The 16,362-nt window shown below is 36.1% G+C and overlaps 1 protein-coding gene across 11 annotated transcripts in view; it reads left to right on the top strand.

Moving 5' to 3' along the window:
- Nucleotides 1-16,362, top strand: part of OTUD7A (OTU deubiquitinase 7A) — a 181,465-nt gene that overhangs the window by 86,049 nt on the left and 79,054 nt on the right. For 7 of the 11 annotated variants that reach the window (XM_076348353.1, XM_076348354.1, XM_076348359.1 and 4 more), the window contains one exon: nucleotides 7,795-7,931. The exons of 1 other annotated variant lie outside the window; for it this stretch is intronic. The gene's annotated coding sequence lies outside the window, so the exon portion shown is untranslated. Of the gene's footprint in view, nucleotides 1-2,164; nucleotides 2,212-7,794; nucleotides 7,932-16,362 lie in introns of those variants that run through there. 3 more of the 11 variants (XM_076348355.1, XM_076348351.1, XM_076348358.1) reach the window with 2 other exon arrangements.

Below are 16,362 nucleotides of genomic sequence, written 5' to 3'. Positions count from 1 at the left end.
CTTGCTTTTCTGGCTAGTAAGCAGACCTGCTAGTCAGGAAGAGCAATTTTCTGCCATGCTGCTTTGAAAAATTTCTAATAAATTGACAGTGTATATTGTCCAAAGTGATGATACATTGTTTCTAAAAATAATCAGCAACAACTCCCAATCAGCTTTGCTATGCATTTAGCTTCAGATCAGCAGCAAAGCAGAGGAGTTTGATCAATGTGTCTTTAAAATAAAGAAAAAAAAAATTAATGTGTGAAAGAGCATGTCAGTTTTTGGTAGCTTCAAGGAATTTTTGTTTTATGAATCTGTCTACTTTCCAAGGCTTTTTTATTATGAAAAGCAGACAAAAATACAGGTATTTCTGAAATCCATGTGTTTGAGATGTTTTAAAAATATATATAAATAAATCCTTCTGCAGTAGATTGAACTGGAAGATATTTATGTGCTGAAGCTTGGAGTAAGCTCTACAAAACATGTTCTAATTCCTTAGAGTGATGTTGTCATCATGTTTGTCGACTAAGGCTCAAGGAGAATACAAATTCTGTTGTATTTTCCCTTCTTTTTTCTGTCTAGTAGTCTATGATGAGCAGTTTGTTTCAGAAGAGATATTCATTTAGTTTACAGGCGCTGTTTTCATATGTGAATTTGGTACATAATTTAAAAAAAAACAGGCACTGTTAATATTTTCTTTAGCTGTTGCTTGTAGACATTAATATTCAGTGTGGTGGAGGGTTTTATTCCCCCACCCCCAGGCTTATTTCGCAATCAATAGCAATTTCTGTTTTTTTTCTGGCTTTCTAAATTTCCTGTTTCGCGCACTGATATTTAACTCCAATTGTGTCCTTTTCATAGAACAAAATAATAGATGATGACAACAGTGACAATTAGAACTAATGGTCTACTTCTTAAAGATGTTGAATATCCATTAATCCTGTTGAAGTTGGTCAGAAATGTTCAAAAGCTCTCAAAAATCAGGCTGCACTATTTTAACATCAAACTTTGAATATCTGTTAGTTGCTAATGCTTTTTTTGTGTGTACAATTCTTCTGCATGTTTCCTTATAACACTTTCCTTGATTCATCAGCTTCCAGTTCTCATCATTGAGCCTGAGTATTTCTTGTTAATTGTTGTTACTTTTTTTAATATTGCCTGAGTTACAGGACAAGTTATAAATGCAAAGAGATTATCAGTTTTTACGACTGTAGAGGTAGCTATAGCTTATTTGTGGTGAGAGGATGTTACCAAATTGATTTGACTGAATGAAAGAGGGATTTTCTTGCTGCTTAGGGCATCTTATATTTTCCCTAAGTTTCAATGATCAGTCATTCTTAATACTATAATTTCACACTAGACATGTCACTACACATTTTGCTTGAAAATGAAGTGAAATTTATAGTTTGCTAATACGTATAAGCATCAGTCTGAAAAGGAGTTGCAACACAAAAAAGAAACAGATTCCAAGAAAACTGCAGAGAGTTATAATAGTACAGTACCGCTTTTGCCTTTATTTTTAAGAAAGAGCTGCATGTTTTGTGTTGTCAGTTGACTGAAAAAAAAAAAAAGTAGTCTTTAATAATAAGGCAGGACAAACGCATAAATGACCAAGCTCACTGTTTGTTATTTCATGGAAGAAAATTGTTTTCACCTCTTCTTATTGTCCCCCAGAATATCTCTAACTGGAGTGTGAGAGGTCTCTGACAAGTTCTGAAAAATATATTTAGCATATGTCTTGTCTTTTCTAATTGTTTCTATACTGATATTTCACAGCAGCATATAAATTAGTATATGCTCCTCATATGAACTGGACTAACACTGCTAACATCCTCAGAGGCTAGAAGTTTGCTGTCAGAGATAGCATTGCAAATCCACCTTCTGTAGGTACTGATTTGTAAGTCAACCCTGATTCGATTTTGTCAATTACAGCAGTCCTCAAACAAATTAATTTATACCATCAGGCACACTTTTTATCCCGTGCAACTGTAGCTGCATGTGATTGTTAGTCACAGAGAAATCCCCCCTCCTCTTTAAGAAACATTTTATATATCAATAGAAATCTTTCATGTAGGCCAAACCAGAGGCATTCAGCCTATTGCAGGGTGTTCCTTTGACATTGCTTTTCACTTGGTACAGATATCTATTATTTCTTTCCCTAGGACTCAAAAGAGAGATCTTTTCAACTGCAGGAGGATGTGTCTCAGCAATTTCTTCAGGACTTAATTCAGAGTTGGTACTTTTCTGCTTAGATAGTTGAACAAAACTTGCCACATTTTTCCCTTTCCACCATGAAAAGTGATCTGTTGAGTTGGCATTGAAAATAACATGCTTACACCTTCCTGTCCTCCCCTACCCTGGTAGAAAGTTTTAGAAATAACCCATAACTGAAAAAAACCCACAGTGTTCTTCCCTAACCCTGATACTAACTTGCAGATTTTTAACATAAGCAAAGATTCCAACAGCTGAACGTGATCTATAAGAACTGTGCTTTAATCCTGCTATAGTGACTGTAGGAATGAGTGTCTTTAGAGTACTTAAAACAGGTTAGTATCCATTATAATTGATGATAGTCATATTTCAATTCTCAGTATAAACTGCGATGCCTGACCTTCACTGCATGACTTTCCTACAGCTTGACACCCTGAGCTGAGGAAGAGTTCAAGATTCCGGTTGTGATCAGCTACATGACAAGCTGTGACTGCTCTGTCACCAGCATAGCTATTGAGTTGTTTAATAGCCTCTGATACTGCATCTGTGATATATTGTTCTGTACTATTCAAATGGGAGGAGGAGTGCTTTCTCTCTAGATTTGTCTGATGCATGGTTTTCAGTTTTCCTAATGGGTTCTTCACAGACTGTCAATTACTTATGTAGTTTAAGTGAAACACGCAGTTGCTATACTGAAATTATGCATCTTCAAAATGTTGTGAAATGAATCACTCCAGATTCCATGTCTCATATCTTTATTTTCTCCTTTGTATCTCTAGTTCTAAAAATCTTGGAGATGACATTAAAGCATAGTTTTTAGTAGGAAAAAGAATTAAGCCTTCTGTTCTTCTTCGTTTAGTTTTCCAAACTAAATGCAATAACTGAGGAACTTCATGTTTCACAGAAATGAGGATGGGAGTTACAGGGTTGGGGGAAATTACCAATTCTGTTTTGCTGCATAATGTGTCTGTGTGAGCTCTTTCCTGCTGTAGCTTATTTAGCTGCTGTATACACTGGGCTGGTATACTTACTGTTGAATTCCAGCACATTGTATGAATGCCTGGCAAGCTAGTAACTTGCTATTCTTTCTACATTATATGCACCTAAGGACGTACAAGGACTTGCTTTTTGTATGTAATCTGAATCTCAGAAGTTCAATTCTGCTATTATTTTTAGGGTACTTGTAAGAGAGGGAACTTTCCCATCAGTCTGTCACTGAAGCTGTGGGATGAACCAATTGGTGGGATCAGTGTTTTCAAGGGGAACATGGAAAAATCATCATTATGTGTTTTGCCTTGATGTGAGGAACAATGCAAAGTGAAGAGTGACAGTCAAGCCTTGGTTTAAAATAGCAGCTGAATTGTCTACCTCAAGGCATGAATATGCTGAAGACTCCTTTTTAAAAGACTATACTGAACTCTTAATGTGTTGACTGTGCACTTGACATATAATTAAGCATTTGAACCTTTCTCTAATCTCTGTGTATAAGAAGATAAAGGATGCTTGGAGAATTGTATCAATAAGATGATTTATACAAAGCTCATAATGCTAACACTTTTGATGTGCTTTAAGCTTCTGCCTTCATATCCCTGTCAGCTCAATCCACTGCACACATCTTCTGAGTCAAACTAGCATAAGCCAAGGAGGGGAGAACTGTGTTCCGTAAGAATTTTTCTAGCTAGAGGAGAAATCTTTTCCTTCATCAGTAACTTGTGACAGACTATAGGGACTTAGGAAATAGATGAAGTGATAGATTGTTTCTCATGCGGTGGTTACAAAGAGATTTCAAGTGATGAAGGTTCTGTACAAAAAGAAAATCTGTTTGTGCTAGCACTTCAGACTGTGCTCAAGAACTGGTCATTAAGAAGTTAGATCATCAAAGTGCTGCTTTGCTCTGGGGAATAACATAACTGTCAAAGGTGTCTGCAAGAACATGAAACATTAGCCAGTCATAGGTCTTTTGTAGATGAGCTATGGACAGATGCTGTGTGTCAAATTTTGTACCCTTCCCCCACAGTTTTCAACACAGACATCTGCAGGACATGGCAGAGCCACTTTCTGTAACTAGAATAACAACTTCTTCGATGCTTATTATTTCTCTTTAAGAGGACCTACGTACTGATAGTGGCCATCTTTAACATAAAAACCTCTTCCTTCAGGTGATCTTGTTATCACTTCTTAAATATTACTGCTTCCTTATTATTAGAGACGTTTTTCCTTCATACGTTGCTTGGGCTAAATGAAATCTTTGCAAAGAACTACTGAGCAATGTAACTGTAGGTAAGGCCTTGTTCTGAATGTAGAACTTGCACTGAAGAAGCCTAGTCTTAATAGAAACTAAGCACAAAGCTGATGTTATAAAAGGTAATGGTTTTGTCTTGTCCTAAAACTACTTCAGATTGTAGGCATGAAACAAAAATAATGGAAGTGAGCACAGACTTGAGACTTTGTGGGGAGATGCTGATCCAGGTTCAACAGAGTATAAGCAGAGAAAGTTTTCAGCACTGTGCGGCTGGTCCTAAGCTGCTGAGAAGACTGTAGGAAGTATTTCAGTCCTGTGTCAGAAGAAGTGGAAAATGGGATCCCTTTTGAGTTTAGGACAAGGATTGCATGAGAGTCTCTGAAGAGAATTGAGGTACTTCTAAAAACTGAGTGGAGGAAGCTTCTTCAGCTCCTTGCCAGTGATTACTTTGAAATGTCAGAAAAAATAGGGAAAACCTGAGAAAGTTACTGTGAATATTCATTCTTAATGAAGAACAACTCTGCCATCTGGCCTCCGTTGATTTTGCTAAGACTCCTTCTTACCCTCAAAAGACCTATTTGAAATCAAGTTCTTTGTTTCGAACTATATATGTAGCATCTTTAATCTGTTTCCTCATTTTCTTTGCTAGCTTCACACAGCAGTTATTGCAGGGACCATGCAAATGTAAAAAGATAAATTCAAAATTTGTCCCCAGAATGATAAAGGAATTGCAGCTGAGATTACACCCTGAACCTTTTGATAGCTAATGATAATTTTATTCTGTATATTTATATCTCTGTATAATTTGTCATGGACCAAGTTGTGGTCATATGGGGAGCATTCTTCAGTTTATTGGCCCACTATACAGGGGAATACAACAGACAGAGTAAGCAGTATTTAAGGTTGATCTTAAACTGGGTATTCACAGCAGCTAACCTTAGCCTGTGCTTGCTCTGTACTCAGTGGGTACAGAGAAGGGAGAAGGCTCCTTCAGAAGGACTATTCATAATAACAAAATAAAGTTCTTAAAATCTGGTTAGCCTTAATGTTTGATTCCTACACAGATTATGATTATGATCTCCCATACGCTAGTCAGGTGAACAGCCATTTGTAAGGAAGAGCAGGGAAGAACTTATACTTCACAGAATAACTGAAGAAATTATTTGCAGGGATAGCAATAACTGCTATAAGTCTCCCTGCAAGTTATGTATAAGCTTGAGTTTTTGCACACTGTACTATCAAGTTAGTGTTCAGTGAAACAGATGGAAAATAAACGCCCCCCCCCCCCGAAAACTAAATAAATTATTGAAGCTACAGTGTGTGCATGTGAGAAATGCCAAAAAGGGCTGAGCTACATGCATTTCCTTGTGCCCTAATAATCATAGTATCCATAGTAATCTTTTAGATCACTTACTTACGACAGCAAACTAAATGGTATAATTTTTAGTGTAGTTTAAATGGTACACTGAAAGGGTTGTCAAGCATTGGAACAGGCTGCCAGGGAAGTGGTTGAGTCACCATCCCTGGAGGTATTTAAAAGACATGTAGATGTGGCACTTAGGGACATGGTTTAGTGGTGGACTTGGCAGTGCTAGGTTAACAGTTGGACTTGATGATCTTAAAGGTCTTTTCCAACCTAAATGATTCTATGATTTGCTAAAAAAAAAGTATGTACTGCAAGCACATACATTAAATCCTCTTTCAACTGAAGAAGTAGGTCGAGTGTTGGACAGAAAGGGTTTATTTTTCTGTGCAGCTGATGCATTGAACAAAACTATAAAAATGTTTCAATCGTTGTTTGTTAATATGTAGCTGAAAAAAGGAATATAGGTTGACTGCTTCATTGTTTCCAGGGCAGTGATAAAAGTTACATCTCCTTAGCAGAAACATCATCATTTGATTTTGAAGGCTGCATAACAGAGTTTTTAGTTATTTCCCCATAGCTAATAGGAGTTTCATAGGGTAGATATTTCAGTTTGTTAACATGGTATACATGGAAATGTTGAGGCATGTTCACACTCAATGGTTATTGCCATCGCTTGCAGTTGAAGTATCTTTGAAAGTGTTAGAGCTATTAAAAGTTACTTCTGTAAGTCGATGAAGGTTTTTCAGTTGTTTTCGGTTTTTTTTAAGTTCTCTGAGGGTGATAAAGATGAGGGTCATAGGCAAATGCGTTTTGACTGCTGCTTATATTTCCTTTGCAATGTATGAAATGATTCTTTTTATGTTATTATGAACTTTAAAATAAGCTACTTCTGTATGAGGATATCTGTGGTGTGGTACATTCATAAGTAAGTTCCAACAAAGAATTGAAGATGATTCTTTGGTCAGATGTATGATTCTTGCATGAAAATATATCACGGTGAAGGAAAAAAAAATAAAGCTAGGAATCTTATTAAGTACTATATATTAGCGCACAAACACTTCATGTTACAGTTGAGTTGTTACAAAGACAACTGGGATTTTTTGCATACGGACTATTATCTCCTGAGATTTGGTTATTTCCATGTGTATTCTAGGAAATAATGAGAAATAATGTAATGTTCTGTTTTCTCTGTTCGTGATTCTCACAAATTCATAAAAAATGTGGACCTTGTTATATTTCTACCTGTTTTAAAAGCATTATTGGAAGGAGTGTTTTCCATGATGAAAGGGTTTGGGCAGATATCTGTTAAATCCTGATTTTGATAAGGCTGAGCTCAGTGACAAGCGTATGAGTTTTGTGAATGGATTAAAAAAACAGAAACAGTAAAACTGATTGTAAGTGCCTTTTAAAATAATAAAGTGAAGCTTATAGTAGTTAGATTATGTATTTGCAAGCAGCAGGATTTATACTTAAGAGATATGAGTAGATTATATGCGAAGGGAAATGCTGTTTCTTTTAAAAATAAATAAATCCCACGAATAAAGTAGTGTTCCTTCTTTCTTCACATTTGTCCCTCTTTTCCATGAAAGAAAATGGCTATCCTAATTGAGTCTTTTCCTGGATAGCTGTTCACTAGTTCATTGCCTTAGATTTTGATAGTTTATGAGAAGAAAAACTTCCAAAGGTGTATTTGATGAATCTTAAGAAAGAGAACTGTTAGAGGAATTTTTAAGTGTGAATTACCATTTTCACATAGGATAGCCATAAGGATATTTTTGTACATTCATAATTCTTTTTTTTTTTTTTTAAATTGTCTGGGTTGTGCCCAAGTAATCTTCTTAATGTAAATTATTGTATATGGTAATTTATCTGCATTGAGAGTAGTACATCCGTTAGGCTCCTAAGGTCAAAGGTAAAGTTGACTTTTGCCAGTTATCATTATTATTCAAATAGCATAGAATAAGTACAATGATTAATATACTACTTTTTTTTTCAGATTTCTCAGGGGACAAAATTTTGCTTATTCATACCTTCTACTGTGGCAAAAATGGATTATTTTCCTCACCAAAAACCAGCAGCATAACACTCAACTGACACATGCCTCAAGGAACTCTTATTTAAAGTCTGTTGTAAGTAAGTCAAATTAAAAACTTGCTTAAAGGTAGCTTTAATCAGCTGTGTATCTGTTTACAGCTCAAGAATAAGCAGCCTTAACAGGAGAACTAATCTTAGCAGTCTGGCTTTTCAGCAGCAGCTGTCTGTTCTTAAATGGAAGTATAGGAGGAAGTAACTTGCTGTAAAGCAGAGTTTGAGGTTGAGCTGCTTCCTGACCTCTGCATGCCAATGTGTCATACCTGTGTGTTCTCTTCCGCTCCCCACACCCCCCGTTTAAAGTTGACTGCGATACATTGCAAATCAGAAGCTATGGGGTTATGCATGAATAACATGATCGAAAAGATTGTCTGCATTGTAAATGAAGACTTAAGCTCCTGTTGCTATGACAATTAATTTTAGGATTTGCAATGTGGAAATAGGGGGCTAAATAACTCAAAATGTAAGAAACAGCAAGTGGTTAAGCTGGTCTTCATTGTGTTGGTTGTTGAGCTGCATGCATTTTGTGGTGCCTGTAGGCCAAAGTGCTTCATTTTTAATGCAACGCAAACTTGAAAAAATTAATGAAACTCCATATTATATATATCCAATAATGGTTATTCAGCCATCTTGCTTTTTACATACTGAAGTAAATTTTATGCATGTGGAGTATTTGCAGAGTACGTTATATGTTTTTGTGAGAGAAAACTGTGTTAAGATTAGAGTTTTGGCCAGCATACCTTCTTTATTTGAAAGAAGGATGACATTTGGAGGAATATGTTCAATATTTGGAAACAATATCTTCTTGCAGAGTCAGGAAAAATTTATAAATGAGGAAAATGAGTAAAAAAAATAAGGAAAAAATCTGAATGAGGAAAAAATCTAGTTTGTTCATATTGCTTCTGCAGAGATATATTCTAGCGGAAGAGATGCACGTTACTTAATGAAACTGTGCATTTAGTAAGAGGCCTCAGATTAACATTTAAAACCCTAATTGTTAATATTTCAAGTACAGTAGAGTGTAATACTGCCTACTTCTTTATCACTCTCCCAGATAAAATAATACTTGATACTTGAATGTGATTTAAAATGAAGGTCTTTGTTTTAGGGAAATTCCAATTTTATCAGTGGCATTACATTTATCTCTTGCACTGCTGCTTTCTGCCAGAATACAATTAACATACTATGAGGGCCCTTGTGAATAAAATAAGGGAAACACTGTAATTGCCTCACGTTCATTCTCTTTATCTGTTGTCCTATATGAAAGCAAAAACGTTATAGCAATGGTGGTGTTTTATCCTGGAAAAATACTGATAGGGGGATGTAGAGGATCCTTACCTGGAAAGGCTCTGTCTCCTGCTTGTCTGTTTATTGCAGTTCTGGACCCGTATTTCTGCGGACTTGTTGTTTATCCATGACATTTTTTCCCTCTGAGAATGTAATCGTTCTTGAGTAAGAACAATAGTGTTATGAAAACCCTCTGAAGCTCCATGAAAATACAGTTGTAAAAATGTTCCAGCAGAACATCTGAGCAGATGAATTAATCCTCCTGCCTGTGCATCTGACATAGGACTGGTGCTGTGCTTTTTGGTAGGCTGCCATCAGTGGTGGAGTGCAAGTAAAGAATCTCTCAGTTGTTATCAGTGTTATCAGTGACTGTAGGTGTTTCAGAACATTTTATGGGGCCTCAGGTATTTTAAGGTATTGAGTGTCTCTAGCTTTCCATAATGTTTCTTCAGTGGGAGTGTGCCATAGCTCTTAAACGCAGCGTGATCTTTAAATTTTTCTTTTCTACTTTCTTTTATCTTAGCCTCCAATAATAGATTATAACCTCTAATTCTTAAATAAATCGCCTCGAAAGATGATTTAGTGGTGTCCTTTATCAATAGTTCTAGATTCAAATAATTCAAATAAATAAGCAAATAGGAGACGTTTTAAGTAAATAGCATTTCTGAAAACTGAAATGTAGCTGCGTTTTTAAAATACTTCGCAGTTAGTCTCTGAACTTTGGCGGTATTCTTCATAGAACTGAACTTAAAATAGTTGAACAATTCTCTTCTCTTGGATAATAGCTCTTTTTCGATGGTTCCCACAGGGGTTTAGTGTCTTGACTGAGGATTCTTCAGCATAGCTTCCCTAATTCTCTATTTTTTCACTTCTGTGTTTAATGTATCAGTTCAGGGCTTGTCTACACAAGATACCGAGGAAAATTGATGCAAGTCAACTAAATGTAGGGATTTAAAGAGGGCAGCTTAAATCCTACCAAGTCTCTGTATGCACTCTCCCATTCATAATTAAAGTGGCCTCCAGTGAATTTAGTTTAATTCACTTCGAAGGCAAGATAAGCCAAACCAAGGCCACATTTTATTCCCAGATGAAAGTGTTTGCAAAGGAATTTAATGGACATGGACAAATCCAGTTAAATTAATTTGGGTTAATTTTCCTGAGTTCCATTGTGTAGACAAAACCTTAGTAATAATGCCTGATTGGAGCTTTTATTTTTCTTCCTTCTGGTTCTTCACCTTTTGTTCCTATAACTCTCATATTTTATACTTGAGAAGGTAGATGGCCCATAATTGTACTAGTCACTAAATGTTGTCTTGTTATCTTACATGTTTTGAGAGTCCACGTTTTATAATTAACATATAAATGCCCCACTTTGCCATCAGGTCTAGTGCATGTTACCTTTTGTTAGACAGTTATCATTTTGGCTGCTTTAACTAGTGCTTTTTAATTCATCACTGTAACCACATCTGCTGTCAAGACCTTATCCATTCAGCAAGTTTTTAAAGCATTTTTTATGGATTTTGCAGAACTGGGTGATTATTATTGCAAATAAGTTGTGACCGCAGGTCCCTTCTGTAATGTAATTATGCAATGCCTCTTAATGGAGTGATTTGCCATTCCGGTGGTAGAACTCAGTCAAGTGCAGCTAATTTGGATGGAGTCAGCTTAAAGGTGCTTGTAGGACTTAGGAGCTGGTCTTCCTAGCTCAGTACAGAGGCTTTAAAGAGTATTTTGGTGAAGTGTACAATAACTTAAGCAGTACAGTTTGTGCAGATATGCTTCCTGAATAATATTTTCTTTCTTTCATTGGAGTTCTGTGAGCAGCATGGGCTTAGTCGTACAAAACAGATTGCAAAATTTAGGTCCACTTCATCTGTGATCAAAGTGTATAATATACATTTAGTTCTATGGGAGATGTTCTTCTGACTGTGAGGTTAAAAACTGGCTTTTATCTCTATGTTCTTGGCAGCTAAAACTGGAAGCTATTTGAAGATAAAAGTCTGTTTAAAACAAAACAGGTACGAGGCTGGTGAAGTAATCTCTCATCTAATTTGAATGGAATGAATACAAAGTGTAAAAGTAAAATACGTAAGAGATATGCTCTTTTTTTATTGGCCTTTAAAATTCTGTGTTATAGGAGTCTGAGCAAAAATATCTACTCTTGACTTCAATTAAGTCCTCTATGATCTGTGAGATCTGTTCTGAGAGTGTTTGGCTTAAGCAGCTTTATGCATTGTGTGAAAAAGCTGCCTTGTGTCCAGTGATTTACGGTCAAATTTGAATTTCTGGTGGCTGGAGTATCCTGCTGGTAGGCAGCATCAGTGCCATGCAAGTTAGGGCAATACTGGAGAGATTTTCTAGAAGTTGAAGGCCTGGAATCTCTGGGAACAGTGAAATCACTGCAGAGGGAGCTAGGCTGTCCTGAGTGAACAAAAGGTGTGGAATATTTCTTTGCAACCAGTTTTGTTGTTTGCCACTCAATCGCCTGAGAGCTACTTTTGTTAGGAAACAGCGAGCTTCTATTTGAATGTGTTTATTGAGACACCATGCGTCTTTCCAACTAAAGTCATCGTGTCTAGGAAAAAACTGTCTTGAGAACTTAAGAATTTTCTGGGAAAACTTGATGTCAGAATTTCTGTCCAGTTGTTTGTATTTATTTATGGTCTTGTGCAGTCTTGACAAAATAAGGTGAACATTTAAATAAATAAATAAATAAAATAATCCCCAAGTCCTGGATCTTTCAGTATTTCAGGTGTGATTCAGGTGCCTAAATACGCACCTGATAAGTATTATAGGTAGAAACAGGTGATTCAGGTACCTTACTTACACATAGATGTGTTGCCATTTTGAAAGCTCTGTATTATCTGTGATAGCCACATGGGACTAGCAAATATGATGCAGACCCATACACTTCTGGAGCAGCGGCTGAAACCCAGAAGATACTACGTGGTATCTAGAGTAGCACTAGCTACATACCTTTATGTGCCTGAATTGATTTCTATGTGGTTTATTAGACTGTGCAGTCATGTTTTACCTCTGCTTTCTCCTTTTTGACATAACTTTTCTCTGAATCCCATGTGTTTGTTTTCCTCCTTCCAATTACTGGATCATGGTAAATAAATAAATAAAAAAACCTGAATTACAAATCTGTACACCTTTCTTTATACAGCTAGAGATGCTGTTGAGTAATTTGCCAGATAATTTCTCCTCTTAAATTTTGAGAGTTGCACAATGTCATACACAACTGTCATCGGTCAGGTTGGAATTTTAAGACTTCACATTTTGTAGCTTCTGCTTTGGAATTTCTGTGAAATTGGGTTCCTCCTCCTGGTTATTTTTTAGTTGATCTAAAAAAAAATAAAATCATGCTTCCAGGATGAAGTACTATAGTTATACTAATACTTGTTAAAACCCAATCAACCAACAAACAAACAAAAAAACCCAGAATAAAATTGAATGCAAAAATATACACCTTTTAAGAAAAATCACACACACACCCCTCACCCCCCCTCACCCCCCCCCCCCCCCCCCCCCGGAAATGTAGTTATTGCTGAAATTTTCCCTTTCAGAATTCAAAGTTAGTGTGTTTCAGTTTTGACTTAACATAATCACTATGGTAGATTTGTCCAAGGATATGTTTTAGAGAAGTAATATATAAATAAGCATTATTGATTTAGTGTAGTCATTCTAGTAGTGCATTGGTTGGGTAATATACTCATCTGCAAATGACACATGGCTTGTGGCAGTCTAAATAGTGGATTCTTATTAACACACAAAAACCCCTTTGAATAACAGCAAATCTCTATTAAATGTAGTTGTCAAATTGCTGGGCCTTTTAAATTCAAAGGACCAAGAAAAATAAGAAAATAAGCTATTCTTGCTGCAAGCAGTAAAGAAGATAAGAACTAAGCGATGTAAATTTATGAAGGGCCATACACAGGTTTTCATTCATTGGCATTTAAACAAATATAGACGTTAAACTGCCAAAGTTTAAACCTTCAGGATTACAGAAACAAGCAAACAATGAAACAATTGTCAAATGTGAGACTAATTCAAAATAATTAACATTTTCAGAAACATTTGGAGGTTTTCAAATAAATTAGAGTGAGCATTTCAGTAAAGAGATCATTCAGGTAGTTTCTGTTTAACTCATAGCAGTGTCCGGAATAGAATTATTTCCTTTTCATTTGCTGAAAATTTGAAGTACACTTTTACAATTATTCTTAACTGTCTGTTAGTAGTTGTTTGCATAATTATGCAAACTTTGGGCAAGGAGTTACCTGTAACTTTTGGAGGAGAAGTTTATACATTCAAAACAAACAGGACAAGAATATAGTTCATAACTGCATCTGCATTGTGCCAATGTAGGGAGATTGTCTGCTTTGTAATCTGTAATGCCCTTTAGTTCTGTAAACCAACAAACTGTATTAAGAAGCAGTATTTTAGTCCATTTATAACTTAAACTTACTAGCTGTATAATTTTCACACACACACAACCCCCAAACAAATAAACAAACAAACAAAACAAAAAAAAAGGCCCAACCTAAAAAAGGGTTGACTTCTGTTCTGTTACAAGCAGAGGTTCACTCTGAGATGTCCATGACTAAATAGACATTGAGATAGCTACTGGCATTAGCAGCTAGGCAGGTATGTAAAACCAAACCTGTACTGTCAGTGATAGAGGACCATCTTGATGATGTAGCGGGAGAATAGTCAGCCTTGCTGAAACATGCTGGATTAAAAAGTTTAAAGGTATCTGCCGCAGACAACTTCAAAGTGTTAAGACACTGTTATCTTCCATACTTCTGCATCTCCTTCACCAGTGCGTGATCCCAAGTGGCGTTTTCTGGCTGATTGGGATCAGCAGTTACAAGTGAAACATGGAAGGCCAGGATTTGTATGTGTACATCATTTTGCAAGTTTCTCAAGCCTAAATATGTTCTAATGCTTCAAAGAAGATAAGGTGGCAGAACAGCTCCGGTCATCCATACAAAAAAATTCAACTGTGCTGGGTGGTACCAGCAAGATTTCATCCTGGTGCAAAATAAGGATAAATGACAAGCCAGATAGTAGTGTGTTGGAATGTGCCTGTGCAGTTTATTGAGGTGTTAATTTAAGACTGTGAACTGATTTTTGGGGGGTTTTTGATGTGGGATTTTTTTTCATAATTGCATTTATGTATGGGGCATTGATATTCCTAGTAGACTTGCCTTCTGCCACCTTACTAGTCAAACTAAAATAACCTTTTACCTTCAACTGCCATTCTCTGAGCATAGTCTAAGAGGAAAAAGAAGAATTGATTTAGGCTATTCCTTATGAATCCAGGAGAAAAAGCACATTTCAGGCCAGTGAGCAAATTTTTACAGTTAGTGAAAAATACCCAGTCTCTACTTTCTTAAATGACCATGCTGCGGTCTGTCAGCAGAACACTTCTTCCCTAAGCTGTCCCCTGTCATGTAAGAGAGCTTTTGATTTTTTTTTTTTTTTTTTTTTTTTTTGGGTAAATCAAAACTGTGGAAAAGGATCTAAAGACCAAGGAGAGTGCTAAGTACTAAGGGAAACAAAGGAAAAATGATCATGTCGTCATGTCAAAAGCTGTATTGCTCCTACAAGTAAAAGACTACAACTGTCTTTGAATAGTTGGTGTTAGAGCCTGAGTTGCAAACAGCAGTTTCGCTGGCTCCCAGCTGTAGATTCCAGGTAGAAATTTGGACTGAATGGCAGTGATGCAGGCTGTGGCAGAGCGGGTCTAATTTCATTACTAGGGGGAAATAAAGACAAAAGAAAAAACTCTTCAGTCCTCTGACAGGATACTGGGGACTTGGACAATTCTTGGAGACATGCTAAGGCAGGTGATTCAAATCAGTAGCAGTTGGTCTGTCACACTGCCTGGGGCACCTAAGCAGCACAGTCTTCTTATCTCTGGTTTGGGTAGGATTTCAGCATGTGCTTAAAACTAAGCACATGGTTCTGTGGGTTTTTGAATTGCTACTACAATGAGTTATATAGAGATGCTTTAGGTGAATGTGACTCAATATAAACTTACAGCTTCCACCATACTGTTATAATTTTATAAAATGTCAATGAAATTTTCTTATTCCACATACTTCGCTTAGCTGTTTCAGAATTCTTCCATTTTTCTCCAGTGTTTAGTATCTTGAACCAGTATTTCTGTTAGAATTTGGAGTCTAATATTTTAATGGTTATTCTTATCCCTGTAAAAAGTATTAATTTTTCCTTTCCTGCCAAAAATTAATAGCAGTCTAGTAGACAGGGAACAAAACAAGACATATGTTCTGGAAAATAACGTTGGTTTACCATTAAGTTCCTTTGAAGGGTAGAGAATTGTAGATGTAGAGAATAACACTACCTTTATGTGAGCTGTTAACACTTTAATGTGTATGCGTTTGCCATGCTTGCTCCACACCAAAAAACCTAAATGTGGTTACATTTTTAGCGACACGATCATATACTACTGGTTGTGGGGGGGTTTGTTGGTTTTTTTTAATACAACCACTTATCAGATGTATAATTATCAGCTTAGTAAAGATGTGTGAATTCCTATAGCTAGTGCTTACATGTTTTACCAACAGAGTGTAAGTTTTGAAAAAATGGGTCAAATTGTACGGAGGAAAAAACCCTGTCAAATAAGCTTAGTATGTTGTTTAGGCAATCATGTATCTCTTTTATCGATACGCTGTATTATATCCTCAATGTTTACATACAAAGATAAATATTTACAATATAGTCTATATTTTAATATATGCTACACGTTTGTTTATTAGGGAACCAGAAACTAGGGAGAAGACTTTTTTCTAAAGAGACAATTTGTTCTTATGCAAATTCTTCATGTATAATCACTATGACCTTTGAAAAGGGGTTATAAAATACTGCTGTGAATTTAAGGTGTTGTTTTTCACCAATGTAAATTACTGTATAAACTCATTTTCAGGAATAATCTCACTTTTAAACTTCTGATGTTTTCTTTGCATCTGTATCTAAACCCCATCCATATGTGTATGTCCTATTACAGAAGTAAGCAAATTCCTACGCGTGTGTAAACTGCTTATATAAATTTCCACTTGGAAATTATAGAGGGGAAGGGAAAAGGTTCAATACAGATTTTTGTCATATAGAAATTGTTTTAATGTTGCAATGAGGACCATCTTATTCCATTGCCCAGAGA

This window comes from Aptenodytes patagonicus, chromosome 10, assembly GCF_965638725.1.
Source record: "Aptenodytes patagonicus chromosome 10, bAptPat1.pri.cur, whole genome shotgun sequence".
NCBI lineage: Eukaryota > Metazoa > Chordata > Aves > Sphenisciformes > Spheniscidae > Aptenodytes > Aptenodytes patagonicus.
The sequence above is the reverse complement of the archived record's forward strand: the minus strand, read 5'-3'. Positions and strand labels throughout refer to the sequence as shown.